Raw genomic sequence first — 14,794 nt, 5'->3', positions numbered from 1 at the left:
ACACTTTCTGTATGCACACAACAGAGGTAATTTCATAAATTTTTTGAAAGTGATGATTTACCAGTATAAAAAGAGTGGAGTAGACTAATGGTTAGAATGGTGAGCTGAGATGCAGAGGAGTCTGGTTCAAATCCCAATGCACCCCTTGTGATCTTGGGTAAGTCACTTAACCCTCCATTGAATAAGTACAAATTCAGATTATGAGCCCTCTAGGGACAGAAATATAATTACTGAACCTGAATGTACACTAGTTCAATAGCTTTCAGGTTTGTAGAAGGTATATAAGAAATAAAAGTATGTGTAGTGCAATTAGGTAAGCACACGTATGTGAGACTTTACAGTAACTGTATTCGGGAGCAGAGTTGTAATTTTCAAATGTATTTTCTAAAATATTCACTAACATCTAGGCTCATCCTGAGCTCAAGCTTGCCACAATTTCAGCAGGATTTGTCGGTAAGATAGTTTTAATGGGGGCATGTCCTTGAAACAGCGTCATGTGAAACATATGCCGTGTCGGACTGCTTACCCCTGAGGCAACAAAGCTAAATTTTAAAAAATAATTTTAATCATTAAAAATTCACCTTGAATACATGCAATTTTTATGTTTGAAATAGTTAAGATGAAAACACAAAATAAGACCGATGATGAATTGAGTGCTTGATTCTTGAAGTTAAAATCATAAGCTTTGAGTAGTACCACTGAGGTCTTTCTATAATCTATAATAGATTTCAAGGGCAAAATAAAAGTTTGGACTCTGGTACACTAAATATATGATTTGATACTTTCATTAGAGTTGGGAATAACATATAGTCATTACTGTTGACGTATTTTATAAAGAGGCATAGGCAACCATCAGTGTTTTGCTCTTCAAATATAGGTGTCTTTTAAAAAATATATATATATTTACTCTCCACTTGCATATAATTTGTTTACAGCATCGGGCGTAAAGATTTTTTAAGCATGTGTTAGGAAACTGTGTGCTGAACTTCAGTGTACAGCTCTTAACATACAACTTATTACACTGATCCTTCCTCTGAAAGCAGAAATTGCATCATGCACACATCTGGGCTTGATCTACACTAATTGCCAGCAACACCTGCTGCATTATGTTGACATGTCTATATGACTGCCATTATCCTAGTGCACGGTCTATGGTAAGAGATAAATTGGAGCACAAGTTCATTTTTTTTTTACTTTCTTCACATCAGTCACAGGAATCCATTGTCAAATTATTTCTACATTCATTCCAAGATGGCTGAAGATACTGCCATGCCTTGTGATGCGGAAGAACAGTAAAATATGTAAAGGGAAAAAGCTTTCAAGTTAATTAATACATGTAATTTTAATCCAACTCAACAGCCTTAAAATGAAAGAAGATAGCAAGACATCTGGCTCCCTCTCACACTACCAAGCACATCTTTTACCCAGCAGGAAGAAACGGATATTGGCTCATCCTCTGACATCCTTACCCCTTCTTTCTGACTGCAGTAGAATAAGAGATTACTGAGGCGAATGCTCTATTTCAGAGTTGGAGCTCCCTTGTTATGGTTAACTGGAATATTTCATATCGTCTCTTTTTAAGAACCAAAAATCACAACTTGAAAGATAGTAATTCTTCTCTGAAATAACCATATAGTGACCAGTCACTCTCTGAAATTTGTTTTGCTTTGTAACTTTCTCTTACACAAGACAAAATTTTCATTCTCCGTTGACTCTGTACTAACGATGAAAATCAAAGCTTCTGATTAGTTTCTCTCAAACTCTTCAACTTCTGCAATTTTGTTTTAGAAAAAATACCACACATGCCAGAAAAAAACCCAGAGAAAGGCAAACTGGCCCATCCTGTCTACCCACGTATTCCTGTAAGGCTATGGGGTTCATTTTCAAAAGAGAAAAACATCAAAGTGGTAGAGTAGTAATTTGTTATAAATTGTAATCAGTGTGTCATTTGGAGGGGCTGGTTATAGGTACACCCTAGCACTGTTATATTCATGCAGAGATTTTTTCCTCCTGGTAATGGGCCACTAAAACAGACACCATGTTATAAGAATCAGAAATATTTATCTATCGATCTATGTCCAGGTTTCAGCACTGAATATCCATAGCCAGTTGTCGATATTCAGCACTTAACTGGCCATGGGTTGTCACATAAAGACTGGACTTGTTTTATGCGGTTCCATTCATGCTGTTACCCTGGCTGGTTAAGTGCTGAATCCTCCTCCAGAATACCCCCAAAATAGCTAGTTTTCACTTAGGTACTTTTCAGCAGCAATAACCGGTTAAGTGCCGATTAGTTAAATTAATTGATCAGAGCTATCCATACAATTTAACCAATCAACGGCCATTTCTGGCTGGTTAAATCATTTTGGATATCAACTACTATGGTAGCTCAAAGCATTTTCCTGGTAAGATCTAAGGACCCATAACTTTATCATAACACTGCTCTTATTCTCTGTTTATGAAATGTATTTTAAATAAAAAACAAATAACTGCTTTGTGCCCAGGCATCAAAAATCATTTGATGCACGTCAATTCCCCTTGGCAAAGTAGCTTTAAAATTGTCTTATGCAGTAATGTACTCCTGCTATACTGAAAATTCAACTGAGGTAGACAGATGGAATTATAAAGGAATCTTAAGTTCTCTTTTTATTCACATATCCTTTTTTTTTGTCTTAGGAAATCTTGATGGGAACCTAATTATCTGATATTCCGGAAATACCTTAAAGCTTCTCTGTTTAAGCAATTTCTCTTGGATGATCATAATTAATTTAAACCCCTAATTGTACAATTATTCCAATTTCTCTGTTCCATTCTAAGGGCCCTGTTTACTAAGGCACAATTTTAATGCGCCTACAATTAACGCGCATACTAACCGTGTAGGCGCGCACAGAGCTATTGTTGGTGCATACACGGTTAATGTGTGTTAAAAACGCTAACGCGCCTATAATGCTGCTTAGTAAACAGGGCCCTAATTATTGTTATACATAGATGACTATAAATTATTACCTTTTTGCATCTAGCATTTGTTTCCATATTATATATTATAATACTCAATCCTCATTTACTTTGTTATTACTACTTATTGTATACTACCCCACATCACTTTTTGTACTGCCAATTACAATAAATTGTTAGCCACATTAAACCTGATCTATTGGGAGAATATGGGATACAAATGAAATAAATAAAAATAAATAAATACATTTTTAAATAACCCACACACTATTAAGTACACAGGCACTTTCTGTGAAAATACTTTACAATAATTTTCAAACAGAAAATAGATGGACTATTTTGCATAAAAATGGGACCCCGTGCTAAAATAAGCCAACCTGTAGTAAAATAACCCAATTTAACAGTAGCCCACGTTGGTAACTTCCCTTCCCTTAGTGTAAAGGACATATAAGTGGCCGCATACTTTGCATCTGCCCTTTTATAGCCAAGAGCTATAAAATAGCATATGTACCTGGAAAAATGTTATACACACACATTATTATGGCTCTTGGGAAGAGGTGCTTCAACACTGTGTTTTCAATCACTAGGGACAGGCAGGTTCTCTGGAGTCTGGCACAGCTTGCCTGCCCTCACTATTGAAAATGTGATAATAAAACAGCACCCTCCCCCCCCCCCACCCCCCCCCCCCCCCCCCACACACACACACTGGCAGGACTGTAGGTGGAGGACTCCTGCTCAGCTTAAAGAGAAAAGTGCTCTACAGAACCCGGCTAAATGGACATGCATTCATGAAACCTTGTGCATACCCTTACCCTGGTTAGGAAGAGTAATTTTCAGTTCATCCATTTTAACCAGGTAAAAGGCTTTGAGAATCACCTTAACAGTACAAGGATTTCAGTACAGTGCTGGTAGGATAGAGGAATTACTGTATGAATACAGTATATATTTCTCTACCCACAGACCCCCTTACTTGCATCCACCATGGGCAATTCTGTTTTGAATAAATATCCTCTAGGAAAACCCATTTGTCTTCCTGTTATCCAACAGCCAGAAAGCCACACATATCCCCCTATCCTCTACCCCAAAGATCCGGGCAATGCAGGAAGAACAAATAGCAGGTGAGCGGACCTCTTAAGTTTGCAGCTCTAGACGACCAGTTTGCAGCTCTAGACGACCTTTCTATACTTCTGATCTGTAGCAAGTTTCCCCTCAAATTCCACTGTTATATTTCACACTGCTGAAGGATGCTAGAGATACCCTAATCAATAGTCACAGTTATCATATGAAAGACTTGGACTAACATATTAAATTCTTTAAGCATTATCAATACCTGTTTTTGTTTTCCCAAAAAGAAATACATGTGCGGCAGCCAACTTAAAATCTGCTCCAGCTAGGGCTATGACACAAAGAGACTGCAAACCGCCCAGAATACCGCAGCTAGACTCATATACGGAAAAACAAAATATGAAAGTGCCAAACCCCTGAGGGAGAAAGTACACTGGCTTCCACTTAAAGAACACATCACGTTCAAGATATGTTCTCTAGTTCATAAAATCATCCACTGAAATGCCCCAGCCTACATGTCAGATCTGATAGACCTGCTGCCCAGGAACGCTAAAAGGTCATCTCGAACATTCCTTAATCTGCACTTCCCCAGTTGTAAAGGCCTAAAATACAAACGAACGTATGCGTCTAACTTCTCTTACCTGAGTGCACAGTTGTGGAACGCATTGCCGCGCAGCTTAAAAACTACTTACGAACTAATTAACTTCCGCAAATCCCTGAAGACCCACCTATTCAACAGGGCATACCAATAAGAGCAGCAACTAGAAATGTAGTACATCGCAACCTTACCTATTATCAACAATGTTCTTGTTATATCTACTTATCTGAAATTCGATTACGCTATTTTCTATCACATCTCCACCGTACCTATTATCAGTAATACTTTCTACCTATATCTACCTGTTCAATTTTCGATCATGCTACCTTCCATGTAATACTAACTGATATCTCCCAATCTATCATCTACTAATACGACACATTGTAAGCCACATTGCGCCTGCAAAGAGGTGGGAAAATGTGGGATACAAATGCAATAAATAAATAAATACACAAATTCTCAGAATGAGTTTCACCACTTTTAGTCCCCTCTCCGCATTCTGGTCTAGTTCAAATGTTGTAGTGCATTTCAGCCAAAAATAAACTAGCAGTTTCCTCGAGCAGGAGTGCCCAACCACAGTCCTCAAGGATTAAAACCCAGTTAGGTTGTCAATATTTCCACAATGACTATGCATGAATTTGATTTGCATGTCTGCTTCCATTATATGCAAATAGATCTCATGCATTTTCACTGTGGAGATCTTGAAACCCCAACTGGATTGTGGCCCTTGAAGACAGTTGTTACCCATCCCTGGAGCAGCGCTTTCCAACCCAGTCACCGGGGCACATCCAGCCAGTCAAATTTACAGGATATCCACAATGCACCTGCATGATATTTGTGTGCACTGCTTCCTTGGTATGCAAATCTATTTCATGTATACTCATTCTCCGTATATGGCACCCAAATTTGGGAGCTGAAATTTTGGCACAGAGTGAAGATGCAAGCACAAATACTTTAACGAGCCATTAACTACCAACTCTATAAGTCCAGGTGCCTAAATCCACTAGCACTTAACTCAAAAGGGTGTACGGCCAGGCGAGGGGCAGGGGCATTCCAATAAACTGCATATGGTTTTATAGAATAGCATCATTTCCTTACCCAAATGCAATGAGTTGGGCACTGGCGTTTACACCAGGTTTCAGCTGGTGTAAATGCTGGCACCCAACTCTGGATGCGGGGAATCGGTTCTAAGCGCTATTCTATAAAAAGTGCTCTCATCCCGCTGTGCCCTTTATAGAATAAATGCTTAGAACCTAATTTTTAGCACTATTTATAGAATTCCCCCCATTGTGGATATCCTGAAAACCCGACTAGCTGGGTGTGCCTGGAGGTTGAGAATTACTGCCCTAGAGCACACTTAACTAGTCAGGTTTTCAGGATACCCACAATGAATGTGTACGAGATCGAGTTGCCTCAAATAGAGGCAGTACAAGCAGATCTCTCTCATGCACGTTCATTGTGGATATTCTGGAAATCTGACTGGCTAAGTGTGTCCCAAGGACTGAGTTAAGTAGCCCTGCTCTAAAGACTGGCACAAGTTCTGCTCTTAAGCAAGCCAGAAGATATCAGCCAGGCACAGTGGCTAGATATCACTCCCTCAGTCTTCCACCACACTACTACTACTACTACTATTTAGCATTTCTATAGCGCTACAAGGCGTACGCAGCACTGCACAAACATAGAAGAAAGACAGTCCCTGCTCAAAGAGCTTACAATCTACATTCCTGGTCCCTGCCAATTCAAAGAGAAAGCCTGGATTGTGATTGAACATAGGTCTTCGCACAGAAGTGCTGCTTCGTGTGCTGAGTCACAGAACTGGCCCACTGTAAAATCCTGCCAATTATTCTCTTTCCTCTTGCCTTCACCATCAAGCTTCACATACTGCACCTATGTGTAACTTAAGGGATACAAATATGCTAAAGCAAAGAAAGCTCTTAGAACCAGCAAAATATTTAACATTTCTATACTGCAGACAGAGAACATAACCAATATCACCAAACATCTATTTTTATTCTTCAGTACAATATTCAAAATGAAAAGCAGAACATCTTTTTGGTTGGAGGAGACACACAAACCAGCCCTCCAACCCCACTCCCAGCTCTGATGATGTGTTGGGCAGAATACTGGTAAGGCCACGGCCTCTCTGGTTCAACCCATTACATTGCCTATAAAAATGAAGACATCTTTACATGAATCTCTTTTTCTTTTAAAGCAGTAATGAAAAATTGGCATAGCCACAACTTCCCTCATCTGGACAGATATGAACTAGTGTTTACCTCCACGAGGTACTGGTGCTGGCCAATGAGACAATACATGTGAAAGTTAAAAAAAAAAAAAAAAAGATTAATCACTATTAAGCAAGTTCTTACTATGCTACAACTGCCTCCTCCCCTCATCCACCACTGACATGCTATTACATTGTAGAACTGGTACCACTGTGGTTCAATTGAGAACAGTCTACTGAGAAGCAAGAATGAGACGGGAAGGTGGTAAAACTAGAGGGCATGACTTGAAGTTGAAAGGGGCCCGACTCAGGAATAATGTCAGGAAGTATTTTTTTCACTGAGAGGGTGGTAGAAACCGGGTATGCCCTCCCGCGGAAGGTGGCAGAGATGAAAACTGTAACGAAATTCAAAAATGCATGGGACAAACACAAAGGACTCCTCTTTAGAAGGATCAGATCCAAAGAAGCTTAGTAGAGATTAGGTAGGAAAGCCAGTACTGGGTAGACTTCCACAGTCTGTGCCCTGAACAAGGCTAAATAGACTTGGATAGGCTGGAGTGGAGCTTTTCAGGGACTATGACAACAACTTCAGAAATTTTAGAACAAGGACAGTGCCAGACAGACTTCTATGGTCCATACCCTAAAAAATTCAAGGATAAATCAAGATCAGGTGTACATATGATGTATGACTTCATACCATATATAATGAGTTTATCTAGTTGAGCAGACTGGATGGACCATACTGGCCTTTATCTGCCATCATCTACTATATTACTATCTTCCCTGCCATAAATATTCCCCTAAAACTTCAGGCCTCAATAAGCCAGTTAGACTAGCTAGCAAGGCTCAGTTCTAATAACCAAGTTTAAAAAGGGGGGTGAACTACCACAAGATGGATCAGGATGACAGAACCAAGTTCTTTATTCAAATAGTGAATAACAAGCGTCATGGGGGAACATGTGGACCCAATACAGTCTGTATTTCAGCTGTAGAGAGCCTTCCTCAGGAGTCCTATCACGTAAAGAGCCAAATCACGTCAAACGCTGATACAAACCACTTATCACCGAGCAAAACCTCGACTGGAGAGAAATGCTCAAAATGAGAGATTCCTCCGGAAAACTACCGTACTATATATATATATATATATATATATATATATATATATATATATATATATAACTTGGGTTTTATGTGGTAATTTTTTGGTTCCCCTTTCAGTTCTAATAGCATCAGCCTTACAGCTCTAACACAGGGTTACCAGGTGGTCAGTGGTAAAATGCTTATTTTGTTGAACAGAAATAAAGACTAAAATCCCTGTTATTGAATTAACAATAAATTTCTTGTTCAGTTTTCAAGAGCTAACACTCTCTTCCTGGGGTCAGAACAGAATGATCTAATGGTGACATTTTACCAGAAAATGTAAGTGAGTCATTAAAAAGCATGTCAATGACGGTGTAAAGGGGAAACGTGCAGAAATGGACTTGTCCTGGGTGGGTTCTTTTTTTTTTTCTTTTTTTTAAGAGAGTGTGAGAAAAATCCTGACCAGATTTGCCCCTGAAAACCCAGTCCTCCTGTAACCCTACCATCATACACCAGGCTTTCTGAAAGGATGTCAGTGCAGACAGTTAGTCACATTGCTCTTTTTGCTTAGTTACATGACTCTCTTGATGTGTCACAGGAGTGACTACCCCATACGTTCTTCAAAACTGACTCACTGTATTAAAAAGGGTCACCAAGGGAAAAGCCACACTGAGGTCAATCAAAACATTTTTCTAACTACACAGCAAACCCTTCATCCCCAATTCTTCAGGTTTTTTTTTAAATCAGATGGTCCATAGTGTTTTCTCACATTTTAATTGATCTGGAATATGATGACTTTAAAATATTTCTATTTAACTGCAATGGAAAACTTGGAGATCTGAATATTTATTCAGTAAAATGGAGCACTTGTATCCTTCATCTGTCCATCTCTACCATGCTCTCACAGATTCTGAAACCGCCACAGATTCAGTCAGTAAACCATTAGCAACATAACAAGGATTTCCGGTTTTTTCCCCTTATCAACAATCCCATGGTGCTTCGACTATCTATTCCTAAAAACATTGTTTTTTTTCCAGTGCAGGTGGCAAAGTCCTAGTATACTATAATTAAACTATAATTTTTCACATAGGTGGGGCTCACAGCTCCAGTCTTTTATAAAATGTCCTCTCCGTTTGAATCACTTATTATTTAAAATAAAACAACTCAAATCTCTGTGCTGACGAGTTTAAACCAAGCAGTTCAACCATGATAAAACAGCAGGATATCACAGTAGCAGAACACAACATAACATGGGGGGATGGGAGAGAGAAGTGTGTCAGATCAAAAAAATAGGAAACCAAGAAGATTAAATAAAAATACCCAGGACCCAACAATTTGGAACTTTTACTACCATTATTAAGCATGAGAAATCTAGTTTGCAGATTACACAGAAAAAAATACATGATATTGTGTTTGCCCTCAAAAGTACAGTAAGAATCATGTGTACAATACAATCTCCGAAACATAAGCATCTTAGATAACGTTGTAAGAGCTATCACAAATACCCAACACACGCAGATGTGTGTTAAGATATAATGCAAAAAATACTACATATATTATTTCTCTCGCTATATATATATACATACAGACACACAATACGCATACACATAAATATAGCTTGCATACACATAAATACATGCACAGCTATATTAAAATTCATATCATACTGGGAACATTAAGTCCAGCGTGCATTAACGGGTATCCGTGTTGCTCACTTGACTATGCCTGTTTCAAGACTCTAAATGGATTCATTCTTCACTCTCGCCTTCCACTAGGCAGACATCTGTGCATATAGCAAACCCGTCCTTCTCCATCTACCCATAGAATCAGCTAATTGTAAAGGAGGGTCTTTAAATAATAGAGATAAGAAGTCCTCCTCGCATATAAGATGCCCATCAGTACTCCTGTGCTGTGATTGCAAGGCTGTGTCTTGTTCAGCATGCCCAGCTCATTTAAACGGGATTTCTATGTCAAGTTTAGTTCAGTTACTTGGTGTATATTTTATTTTGCTGTGAAAAGAAATGGAACCGGAAATAATTCCTCCCTCCCCGGTCTAACATCCCTTTGGCACACAACAATGTCTGCATTGCTGGCCCCGCTTTCAGTATGTCTAGCCCCGATGGTCAGAGAGCACCCCCAAATCGTGGCCATTTCTGTACCCGCGGCGATCCCACACTTACCTCCTCACATGCCCGACTACCGAGGATTAAGAGCTCTCTGCTGGAGCCGGCTCCAATGCTTTCTCTGCTCCAAAAAGCTTCAGATTCCATAGGCGTGATTTCAGCAGATCAAGGGCTTCCCATGCAGTGCTAAGACTTTGGCTAGCCGAGGACTGGGCTCCTGCAGTCAGCCCCCCAGGCTGCTGCTAGTCTGTGCCCTCTCCTCTCTTTAGGTTCGGGGCTCTGCTGCAATGCCTGAGCCTTAGCTTCAAAACCCTGCCTGCCCTGCAGCCCCGCCCTCCTCTCTGCCATCTACTGTTGTAGCCAAATTTCTTAACCCTTTCAGCTCCACAAACCTAAAAGCGATGCTAATCTAGCAGGGGGGGGGGGGGGGTAGGAATAGAGAAGAGGGAAGCTCCACCAGACACTGAAAGTTTGCATCCTCATTTTTCTTTGTTTTTACTAGATCAAGAAAATAGTTTCATCTTTCAATTAATTTTCTTAATGGTGACATACAGCTTGAGCAGAGCTTAAGAAAACTGGTTTTAGGGGGAACTAGCAGGATAATAGCTGAGAGTCCTAGTGGCACAAGGGCATCTGGCACTGGCTAGGCTTACTCCTTAGCTTCTGTCCTGGTGCAGATGAGTTATTGTTACATTCAGTCTTGAAACAAAATGTACTAGATCAGAACAACAAATTGGTTTGTGAAGCTTTTGCTTAGCTGTCATAGTGCATAGCTTCAGGCAATCCACTGGTGTAACCAGGAACAGAAATAGGAGGGGCAACCAAAGTCTGTCCCTTTTTCTCCCCAGCTCCGGCTGCCTTGTGGAGAAAAATGTTGGTCATTTCAATGCCTCCAGTGGACCACAACATTCTGCTGCCAATGCATGTAACCAGGGCCGTGCCGATGCGGTAAGCGAGGTAAGCGCCGCAGGGGGGCGCCCACCTCTGGAGGGCGCCGCCGCGGTGCTTACCCTCGCCCCGCGCCGCAAAGGCCTTTAAATATTTCACCTGGGTCGCAGCAGCGTCAGTGAAAGCGCTGCCGACCAGCAAGGGCGGGGCGGTGGGGGCGGTCCGCCCCGAGTGTCATAAAAAAGGGGGGTGCCGCCGCTCCCGCTGCTCTTCTTCCTGGCAGCCCCTCCCCCACACCAGCCCTTTAAAAATAAATTGCCGACGCGAATAGCGAGCGCAGCACCTTGTGTGCAAGTAAAAGAAGCGGATCCGATCATCTCATTGGGCCTTCCCTCACTGTCCCGCCCTCCTCTGACGCAACTTCCTATTTCCTCTAGGGCGGGACAGTGAAGGAAGGCCCAATGAGATGATCGGATCCGCTTCTTTTACTTGCACACGAGGTGCTGCGCTCCCTATCGCGTCGGCAATTTATTTTTAAAGACCGGGTGGCAGGGAGAAGACGAGGCAGGGTGAGGGTGGGGGACAGATGGGGTGAAGGTGGGGGGGACTCGGATAGCAGAAGGGACTGGGTGGGAGACAGATGGGGTGAGGGGGACTCGGATGGGCAGAAGGGACTGGGTGGGAGACAGATGGGGTGAGGGTGGGGGGCACTTGGATAGCAGAAGGGACTGGGTGGGAGCCAGATGGGGTGAGGGGGACTCGGATGGGCAGAAGGGACTGGGTGGGAGCCAGATGGGGTGAGGGGGACTCGGATGGGCAGAAGGGACTGGGTGGGAGACAGATGGGGTGAGGGTGGGGGGCACTTGGATAGCAGAAGGGACTGGGTGGGAGACAGATGGGGTGAGGGTGGGGGGCACTTGGATAGCAGAAGGGACTGGGTGGGAGAAAGATGGGGTGAGGGGGACTCGGATGGGCAGAAGGGACTGGGTGGGAGACAGATGGGGTGAGGGTGGGGGGCACTTGGATAGCAGAAGGGACTAGGTGGGAGACAGATGGGGTGAGGGGGACTCGGATGGGCAGAAGGGACTGGGTGGGAGACAGATGGGGTGAGGGTGGGGGGCATTTGGATAGCAGAAGGGACTGGGTGGGAGACAGATGAGGTGAGGGGGACTCGGATGGGCAGAAGGGACTGGGTGGGAGACAGGGTGAGGGTGGGGGGCACTTGGATAGCAGAAGGGACTGGGTGGGAGCCAGATGGGGTGAGGGGGACTCGGATGGGCAGAAGGGACTGGGTGGGAGACAGATGGGGTGAGGGTGGGGGTGGGGTGAGGGTGGGGGGGCACATGGATAGCAGAAGGGACTGGGTGGGAGACAAATGGGGTGAGGGTGGGGCACTTGGATAGCAGAAGGGACTGGGTGGGAGACAGATGGGGTGAGGTGGGGGCACTTGGATAGCAGAAGGGACTGGGTGGGAGACAGATGGGGTGAGGGGGACTTGGATGGGCAGAAGGGACTGGGTGGGAGACAGATGCTTTAGGATATAGTATTTTAGCTGTGTTAATAAATGTTTATAAATAGAACATGTAAATAAGGTAATCTTTTTATTGGACTAATTTTAATACATTTTGACTTAACTTTCAGAGAACAAAACCCCCTTCCTCAGATCAGGATAGGATACTGTAACAGCACTATACTGTATTGACCTGAGGAAGGAGATTTTGGCCTCTGGAAGTTAATGTATTAGTCCAATAAAATGGTATTATTTTATTTTCTGTATTTGTTTTATTTCTATTTGTTAATTTGTAAAGTGGTGATTGGTATTTGTTAGTTTTTTCAAATTTACATCTGCTGTCTTTATATTTTGCACAGTACTAGGAGACATTTTCTGTTTCTGTGGCGTTGCATTGTATGCAGAGTCTGGCATTGGGGGTTCAGTTTAATTTTTGTCTAAATAGAAAGTTTATGATTACTTATTCTATAGTGGATTAGGGTGTATCTGTGTTTGTGAAAAAGACATGGCTTTCAGTTGGCATTGACTGTGCAGGATCGACGATCTGTACTATTCTGTCTGGTTTCGTTTTACAATAGGTGAATTGATGTTCTAGTGCTCACTGTAGTGCTTAAGATGCTTTCCTTTTCCTTGTGTGACTCATAGAAACGACTGCTTATGGTATGGTAAAATTGCTCTATAGGTCGTGTTTTGTATTCTCGGTATGCCTAGTACTGGATTTGGGGGGGGGTGTTAAAAAAATGACCGGCCCCGGGTGTCAACTACCCTAGCTACGCCACTGCTGCCGACGTCTCCCTTCCCTTGCACTCGTTGGTTCCCTCAGTGTCCCGCCTTCTTCTGACGTCAGAAGAAGGCGGACACTGAGGGAACCAAGAGCGCAAAGGGAAGGGAGATGTCGGCAGCGCTCCGCTTTCACTGACGCTGCTGCGACCAGAAGTAAAAGATTTAAAGGCCCCAGGGCGCGGAGGGAAGGGCAGAGAGGCATGGATGGGAGGGCAGAGAGGCATCGATGGGAGGGCAGGGCCCAGGGAGAGGACAAATTGCTGGAAGGGGAGGGGAGAGAGGATTGCTGGCTATGGATGGAGGAGGGAAGGGCAGAGAGGGACAAGGATGGACATGGGGGCCCAGGGAGAGGACAAATTGCTGGAAATGGAGGGGAGGGGAGAGAGGAGGATTGCTGGCTATGGATGGAGGAGGGAAGGGCAGAGAGGGACAAGAATGGACATGGATGGGAGGTCAGGACCCAGGGAGAGAGGAGAAATTGCTGGAAATGGATATAGAGCAAGAAATGAAGAAGAAAGGAGAAAAGTAAAGAAATAAATGGAAAGGAAGCCCTGGAAATGGAGTTAAGAGGACAGATAGCAGCAGAATCAGATACTGGACCAGCACGATTGAAAAAAGAAAGTCACCAGACAACAAAGGTAGAAAAAAAATCATTTTATTTTCATTTTAGCATTTGGAATATGTCCACTTTGAGAATTTACATCTGCTATCTTATTTTGCAATGTATACCAATTTGTTTCTAAGAATATTGCTGACAATTCCTTTCAGTGTGGCAAGTGGTGAGCGATCATTTTCATGGGGGGGGGGCGTGATCATTTTCACGGGGGGGGGGGGCCAATTGATAGTCTGCAGGGGGGCGCCAGAGACCCTAGGCACGGCCCTGCATGTAACTATTTGGTAAAGTTATCTGAGTTTAATTCTTGTTCTTATTTAGATCAAAACCCCTATTACGATCAAACTGGTGGTTCCTGATGAAGCCCTGATGTGGGTGAAACGCTTTTGGGCCCCGTTGAAAGAAAATGAACAGTTGAAATTGTGGGGTTTTCAAGCCAACTATGATATAAGCGAAGTTATTTTATGCTTTGTTATGGCTTGTGACAAGTTTATTCACTCAGTAACATTTTGAAATACAGGCCTTACCATGGGCAGTTTCTGATTTAAATTTGATGGGAAAGTTAACCCTATGAAAGAGACTAGATCGCGGACATAAAATCTTATATAGATACTAATGTCCTGTTGGTCAGACCTTGGTGGATACCTTGGTTTCTGAGGGTTTTCCCATTTTTTCATTGTTATATGTTCACTCTACACAACCCTTTAGGATTGTGTTTGGCAGTTTATCAGTTTGTGCAGTGTAAGGATCCCCATGGACTTATGGAAATGTGGAAGTTATATACTACAACAGGGGTTCTTAACCCAGTCCTCGGGACACACCTGAGTCAGTCAGGGTTTTCAGGATACCCACAATGAATATGCATGACATAAATCTGCATGCCATGGAGGTAGGACATGCAAATCTATCTCACGCATAGTCATTGTGGGTATCCTGAGAACCTGACTGGCTAGGT

General features: G+C 42.6%; 1 protein-coding gene across 1 annotated transcript in view; it reads right to left on the bottom strand.

The window, feature by feature from the left end:
* The window catches only part of NRIP1 (nuclear receptor interacting protein 1), a 178,913-nt gene extending 168,614 nt beyond the window's left edge, over nucleotides 1-10,299 (bottom strand). The window contains exon 1 of the mRNA XM_030204220.1: nucleotides 10,103-10,299. The gene's annotated coding sequence lies outside the window, so the exon portion shown is untranslated. The remainder of the gene's footprint in view (nucleotides 1-10,102) is intronic.
* Between the last annotated feature and the right edge of the window lie 4,495 nt (nucleotides 10,300-14,794).

This window comes from Microcaecilia unicolor, chromosome 5 (assembly GCF_901765095.1).
Source record: "Microcaecilia unicolor chromosome 5, aMicUni1.1, whole genome shotgun sequence".
Classification (NCBI taxonomy): domain Eukaryota; kingdom Metazoa; phylum Chordata; class Amphibia; order Gymnophiona; family Siphonopidae; genus Microcaecilia; species Microcaecilia unicolor.
The sequence above is the reverse complement of the archived record's forward strand: the minus strand, read 5'-3'. Positions and strand labels throughout refer to the sequence as shown.